The sequence below is a fragment of the Cajanus cajan genome, chromosome 3 (genome assembly GCF_000230855.2).
Source record: "Cajanus cajan strain Asha chromosome 3, NIPB_CcT2T_4, whole genome shotgun sequence".
NCBI lineage: Eukaryota > Viridiplantae > Streptophyta > Magnoliopsida > Fabales > Fabaceae > Cajanus > Cajanus cajan.
The window spans coordinates 33,154,016-33,162,435 of NC_138519.1; positions in this window are offsets into that span (position 1 = coordinate 33,154,016).

An 8,420-nucleotide genomic window follows, 5' to 3' on the forward strand; every position below is an offset into this window, starting at 1 on the left:
TAAATTCGCAAAAAATTTCTGCAAATATTTTTTTGCAAGAAAATTCGTAAAAAAATTTTGCAAATATTTTTTTGCAAGAAAAATCACAAAAAATTTCTGCAAATATTTTTTTGTAGAAAAATTTACAAGAAAATGACACTTTTCTAGTAATGGTTAAAACGGTCTTTGTTCACCTACATTTCATCTCCATAGGGAAATAACTTATGGAAGCAGGTCTGAGCAAGAAAATAAATAGTGTAACCACTCGTGCAGTTGGGTCACTTGGGTATCACACATTGTTAAAAGGAATTAATTAGTTGTGGTCCGAGTAAGTCTTGTAGATGAGAAAAATGGAATTTTATATAAAAAAGTATTATTATAGATATAATATAGATAATTATAAATCTATTTTACATATGATTATTCTTTAATAGATGTTTTACTTAACATATTTTGGTGTGTTCTACATTATTGTCCAATAATAGGTAGACACTTGTATTCAATTGACACATCACTCAATATGTCATTAAATATATATTTGTTAATGTTGCAATTAACTCCTTACTCTTTATTAATAATTTTTAAAATTTTATTTTTACTTTTTTATTCAAATGTTTTTTCTTTCTCTTTTTAAATCCAAATAAGATTTTTTTTTTCCGCAGCAGAACTTTCTTTAAATAATTATTTACTTTTAATTTTTCAAAATATTAATTAAGTAGTAATCACTAAAATTATTTTAATTTATTAAATTTTAATTAAAAAAAAGATAGAATAAATATATAAATATATGTTATCAAGTATACTTGGTATATTAAGTATAAATTTATTATTATTATTATTTATATTATATTACTTTCTACTATTTTTTTATAGCTTACACTTTATATTATTTAAAATTATTAATATATTATCATTGTAGTAGTATTTTTTAGTATTTTTTAATATTTTAAAACTTTATAGTATTAATTGAGTATTATTTTTTATTTGAATTATATATATATATATATATATATATATATATATATATATATATATATATATATAGTTAACGTTACCATTGAATTTCTTTTAAATAATTATTTTTAAAAGATTAAGATATTAATGAAAATAAAATTTTCAAAATCATTTCAATTTCATATATTTTAAAAATTATATTATAAAATTATAATGTAGAAGTGTAAGCTGATACAGATAACACGAACTAATCCAAACTGATCTAATGAGTTCGAATCAAATTCTTTTAGTGTTCATGTCAGACCTAATCCAACATGACCCAACCTAACCATGTCACATATAATTAATAAATAAATAAATGTTATAATAATAATAATAATAATAATAATAATAAGTTAGTATTTTGATGATTACTTGCTCAAGATAATTCTTTGTGTCACTCTTGTTCAGGATTTAGGAATGAATTTTGTATTTTTGAGTTGATAGTGTAACGTAGTAAGTTGTTTCAGAAGGCCCAAAAGCCCAATATGGGTGATTTAGTAGCCTAGAACGAGCCGTTCCAAACTACTAAATTGACTTGAAAATCGTAGTTGAGAACGAGCCGTTCTGGAGGGAGAACGGGCCGTTCCAAACCCCAAAATGGGTCGTTTTGGAGGGAGTACAGGCCGTTCTAGATGGAGAACGGGCCGTTCTAGATGAGTCTCAGAACAGGTCGTTCTGATTTCAGAACGGGCCGTTCTGCATGTGATTTTTGCACATGAGGAAGGGGTGCAGAACGGACCGTTCCGGATTCGGAACAGGCCGTTCTGGCCACTTCGAAACTTCTATAAATAGGGGTTGCCACTTGAGGAGAAAGTGAAGTTTTTAGAGAGAAGTTTTTAGAGAGAAGTTTTTAGAGAGAAGGACTCTGGGTCTGTGAGCTCTTTTCTCTCCTAAATTTCTCTGTATGATTCTTTTTCTCCTCTAGAGCACTAATGTATTCTGTCTTTTCTTGAAATTTAGACTAGAAAGCTTGCTTTGGGAGGATTGAAGTTCCAGGTTGAGCTTCGGAAGGGAATTCTACTTCTTTTCAGTTATTGGCTATTTTGAGCAATCTTCAGGTGAGGGAAGCTAGAATATTTGTTGTTTAGGTTGCATGTGAGTTTAGAAACTCAATTGATGCATGAATGTTGAGAATCCATAGATGGATTGAAGAAAATCTCATTTTTTGGGGTTTTGAGAAAAAAAAGGATTTTGATGATTTTGATGCATAGGTAGGATGCATGTGAGATTTAAGTTTATTTTGAGTTGTATGGAGCCTATACATTGTGTTTTGTGTTTGCATGTGGCTAGATTTGTTGATTTGGATGAGAGTTTTGAAACTCTCTGACTGGGATTAGACTGGGCGCAGGTTGAGCGCGCTGGGCGTGGAAGAGCTTAGAGCTCTTGGGTTGCTGTTAGGCCAGGCGCGAGCTGACTGCGCTGTGCATGAATATGTTTATAAATAATTGATTTAAATTGATCCTTATGCATGTTTAAAGTTGAAGTTTTAGATCATGTATGTATGATGTATGATGTATGATGCATTATTGCATGTGATGCTTTATAGCATGAGTATGTTTATTGATCATGATGGTGGGTAGACCATGTATGATGTATGATGCATTATTGCATGTGATGTCTTATGACATGTGTATGATTGTTGATCATGATGGTGGGCAGACCATGTATGATGTGTGATGCATAATTGCATGTGATGCCTTATGGCATGAGTCTAGCCTAGGACTTGAGGAGAGGAAAAATATTTTCGAACTGGAAGAGCTCACATAGAGTCTCTTGAGAGTGGTGCTTGGATAGGCCACTGATATATGAGAGTGGTGCTCAGGTAGGCCACTAGATTTGGGAGTGGTGCTCAAGTAGGCCACTGGGTTGGGTGAGTCTCCTCTAAGTCCTTAGCTAGTGTTGGAGCGAGGTATGAGGTCGAGGGTTATTCCCTTAACCAAGTACTCAAGCAGGTGCGTGGATATCCTTGCGGATAGTCGGTGGGCGAACTCCACAATTGACTTGGTTATGCATGCCAAGGTCGTGGTAAGCCCGTACCCAACTGTGCTATACCTGACGATGGATCTGGACTTCTGATTGTGTAAGTGACATCATCCGAGTAAACCCGAGTGAGGATTATATCCTGTTTAGCTGTGATCGAGCGGGCACATTGGGCGTGAAAATGGTTGGGGTGGTTTCGGTAGGATGGGATGTCACTTATACAGCTCTATTGTTAGGGAGATCTCCTAGGTGTATGCGTGACGACGCATTAGATGATTGATATGCATTGATATCTGTCATGAGTTGCATGTATTGCATGATTGTCATGATGATGAAGTGTATGGTGTTTGACTTCATGTTTGATGAATGGATGATTGATTGAGATGGAAGGTTCCTTTGGTACTTGATTGGGATGCATGTGTAGTATAGATTTTATTTTGTACTTGTATGATTGATTTTTTGAACTCTAACTTACCATTCTGTTTCCATGTGGTGGGACTACAATGATCATACTTGGTATGGGAGCAGGTCAGGGATAGCTTAGAGTAGAGGTGACCGCTGCGAGACGGGGAGTTTGAGCCTCGTGTTAGAGTTACCATTTTGGGTAACGATTTTGTCTGTGCTTGACCAGCACTAGGGAATATTTTGGGATGACTGTACATATATGATGTTTTATTTTGTATACAGAAACTTAGTTATTTTGATCCTTATATTTATGTCTGTATGTATGTGTTATCCAGTTTAATATTCTCTTAGTTAACTAGTTGTAATGCGATTCCACTAAGTGTAGAGACCATGACGGGTCGTTACAGATAGCATTGTAACAATAAAACATATTTATTTTAAATTTTATTTTGAATTCATATTGGTTGTTTGAACTGATAACAATATGTAACAAATCAACAAATAAATTTTAGAATTTAGTTTGTATCTATTTGTTTTATGGGTTATAATATTGCATTTGCAATAATATATTAAATAATTTATATTTATTATCAAATATTCAAAAATAAATTAATTAATTATGTTGATCCGATTAACCTAAACAATCCAACTCATTCGTGATTGAGTTGGATTGGATTGAGTTGAGTTTCAAAGTAAAAATGCATAAACCTAAGTCAACTCGAGATGAGAATAGATCACACATTAAATAGGGACCTATGACCTAATTTGTTAAAAGTCTAACCTAACTTGACCTATTTAATAAAAGGGTTAGGTTAGATAGACTTAGACTTTTAAAACAAACATATTTATTTAAAAAAATGAGCGTAAACTTATAAAAAAAAGTCTATTAGGTCTGATAATCTAATCTATTTATCTATGATAAAATAAAAAATAATATATATATATATATAATATTGTTAAAGATATAATTAAATAAATAATTTTTAATACAAAAATTTAAATTATCAATATTTTTTTACATTTCTACTACATTTAAACGTTTTACATTCCTTAATTTGTACAAAATCTAAGATATCGAAAATAAAAACTCTAGTAGCTACATCTTAGCCTACTTTTTTCATTCATCTTCATGGTTGATTACTTGATTATTTAGAATACTTCAAATGTGATATAAGAAATATTTAGAAAGTTTGTTTTAATAAGATTGTCTTCTTGATTACAACCTATGCGTAAGTATAGGTTAGTGTACATGAACATGCATGAACTGGTCCTCAATTAGCTCTTTATTTTTAATTTTAAATTGTAAATTTTAATAATAAGAAGGTAAACAATTTTTTATCATGCAAATTAAAAAATACTTATTATGCAAATTAAACAAAGACTTGTAAGTGTATTTAAAAATATAATTATTGAATTACTTGAATTAAATGTATTAGCCTATTTAACATTTGTTAAATCAAAAAAAGATCTTGAATCCCTCAATTTGAAATTTTAATTTTAACAAAAGAAACGTTTTTATAAGAGAAAATGTCTTTGAAAATGTTTATTAAACAAAGTGTAAGTTGCATATCATCTATAAAACAAAATATAGTCTGTCTCATATACATTAAATACTCATCATTTATTAAGACTAATGAAAAAATACATTTGAATATTTTATTTCTTAATAGATCGAACTAGAAAGTTATCTTGAAAATCACAAATCTATTAAAGAGAACAAGATCATGTTTTCTCACTATAAAAAAAATGAAAATTTTCGAAGAACATAATCCGTCGGAAAGAACAAAAATTCGTTAGAAATTCTCTATTTATGACGGATTTCCAACGGATGCAAATTCATCAGAAAAATGGGCGTTAGAAAAAAAAATCCATCAGAAAAAATTTAATCCGTTAGAAATTTTCGATAAATACATTCATAAGAAATTTCTATAAAAAATTACCGATGGATACATCCATTGATAATTACCGATGGATATATCCGTCGGAAATTGTTTGAAAATCTTTATATGATTCTGACGGATAAATCCGTCGAATTTTTTTTTGTTTAATTTTAATAAATTTATTAATGTAACAACCCTCATATTTGGCCTCTCAATGATTCTATTTAGGGGTGGGTAGATGGACCCGGGTCCGCGGACCGATCCGTAAGCCCACGGATTTCGCGGATAACGGACCCATTTCTTTTAAATCTCTATGACTATGTTTAATTTTTAAGCCCAGCCCATTAAGTCCGCGAACTTGGCGGATTTAATCCGCAGGCTCGCGGGCTAGTTTGTGGACTTCACTAATTAATATTTTTAAATATTACGATTTTAATATTAGGTTGTGTATTTAATTTTTTTAAATTATTATGACATTTAAAATTATGCTTAGTTGGTATGTATTTGTCATTTGAATTATTTTTATGACATTTTGATGCTTTTATTATTGAAAGCTTGGTACTATTATTTAAATATTTGTAATTATTTTTATTTTAATATTTAGTATTTTAAACCTTTTAACTATTGATAATTTTTAGTCTCATAAAAATTAGCTTATAAATAAAAAAATATTTTTTTCTTCTAATTTTATGTATTTTTATTTTTTAAAAATTTATATTTTTGAACCATTATTTAGGCCTGCGGACCGGTCCGTTATCCGCAGATTTTGGCGGACTGGATACGGACTTAAAAAATAAGTCCATTTATTTTACGGACCGGACCTTAAACGGCCCGGACCGGTCCATATACCCACCCCTAATTCTATTTCACAACACTTCACTTTTCAGCGTGTTTTGCCCTTACTGCACAGTTTCTGGGAAACTTCCCAGAAGGTCACCCATCCCTATATTACTCCAAGTTAAGCATGCTTAACTGTGGAAGTCTGATGAGATAAGCTACAGAAAGACAGATGTATGTTGTCAGTATAGGTAGTACAAATTAATTTATTTAAGTCATCCTCAACTATACAATCTCATACTTATACTATCTTTGGATCCCTCTCATTTCGGTGTATCCGAACCCTTATAAAAATATAATATATATAATAGTTATATTACCAATAATAATAATTATATTATATTTAATTATTCTTTATTTATATATATACTTACTTCTCTAATTAACAATCTACTTATTTCTATTTAAAATTAATATTATGATACAATTTAAATTATTTATTATAAATTTAAAAGTTTAAATAATAATTTATATATTTTAAAATGAGAAGGGTTATAATAACACCGGTATAACTTTTATTAAGTATTACACTGCTCAATAACTTTATATTAAATGTGAATTTTGTAAATTCAGCCGTTAGATTGAAAGTTCATATCACTTTATATGTTTATATCAAATTTTGTTAAAATTGAACAACAACTTGAAGGTAATCAAAGTGTTCATATTTTAGTATATTTTAAAATATATATATTACGTCAATTTTGTATTACAAGAATGAAGTATAAAATCATCTTGAATTAATATAAAATTTTGTATATATGATCTAAGAGTAAAAAACTTTCAATCTAACGGTTGAATTTATAAAATTCACATTTAATATAAAATTATTGAGCGATGTAATACGTAGTAAAAGTTACACCGGTGTTATTGTAACCCTCTCTTTTAAAATATTATTTTTATAAATTAAATTTTAACATTTTAAATAAATTATTAATTAACTTAATATATTTATTCATCTTAAATCTAAGATATAAAGTTTAAAAATGTATTTATTCTTGTTTTATTTTCTAATTATCAACTATTAATAAAATACTAATTTAAAATCTTATCTAATTATATCATAATATTTGCATATCAAATTTAAAACTAGATATTAGTTATACAAAAATATCAAGATCATATAGTAAATTATCAATAAGATTCTGGTTAAATAATTTAAAATAATTAATTTTTCAACTATATTATTTGTAAATAATTTATTCTAAAGCTAATCAATTTTTTCTATATTAATTATTAGTAAAATTTAATAACTTTTAATTTAATAATTGGATCGATGAAGGAAACTTTTAATTTATATTACCGATAGATATATCCGTCGAAAATATAAGTTTTTCGACAGAAATTATTCATTTGAAATATAAATTTTCTGACGGATTTGTATCCGTCGAAAATTATCGACAGATATATATCCGTCAGAAATATAAATTTTCTGACGGATTTGTATCCATCAAAAAATACCGATGGATATATTTGTCAGAAATTACCAACGGTTATATCTGTCGAAAATATAAATTTTTTGACGAATTTTTATCCGTCAAAAATAAATTTTCCGACGGGTTTGTATCCATTAGAAATTATTCGTCTGTAATTTGCATTTTTCTTGTAGTATCTGTCAGAACCAAAGACGAAGATACCTAAAATTATATAGAAAAGCAAATAAAGACTCTATTGATGATGCTTTGCATTGACATTGCTTTTGCAAGGTCCGTTTGATATGGAAAGATGATGAGTACTATCTTTCTAGATCAGATAAGAGGTACCATTTAATGAAATACATTTAATGCTTGCACTAAATAAGTCAATTGTTACCTCTCATCACAAGAAAAAATGTTGAAGACAAACAAGGTAAACTTGTAAGCTAGACTAAAAATGTTGCAATGGTCATCTTCTCCAAAGCTACTATATAATAAGATTTGATGTTTAGAAATAATAGAACAAGAGAAGATATATACATGAAGAAACACTCTTTGTAAATTATACTTGTGTATAAACTTCATTCTTTCTTAGACAAAACATATTACACTATATTGGTTGTATAATATCTAAGTGGGACGAAACAACATCTTTGTAACCTTTATAATGATTGTTATAAGGTTTAACTTAGAGATACTTATTTGTAAAATAATACTTCTTTGAGCCTAAAAAGGCTTGTTCAAAAAACAATACTTGGTTGAACTTGAAGACACTTGTTTGAAAAAGAATATTTGGTTTTTAAGTTTGGAGAAGCTTGTTTCAAAAAGAATACTTGGGTAGTTTCTTGAAAAGACAAGTCAAAGAATATTAGGGTTGAGTCAAAAGTGGCTTATTGAAAGAATACTTGTATTTTTGTTGAAAGATAGTAGA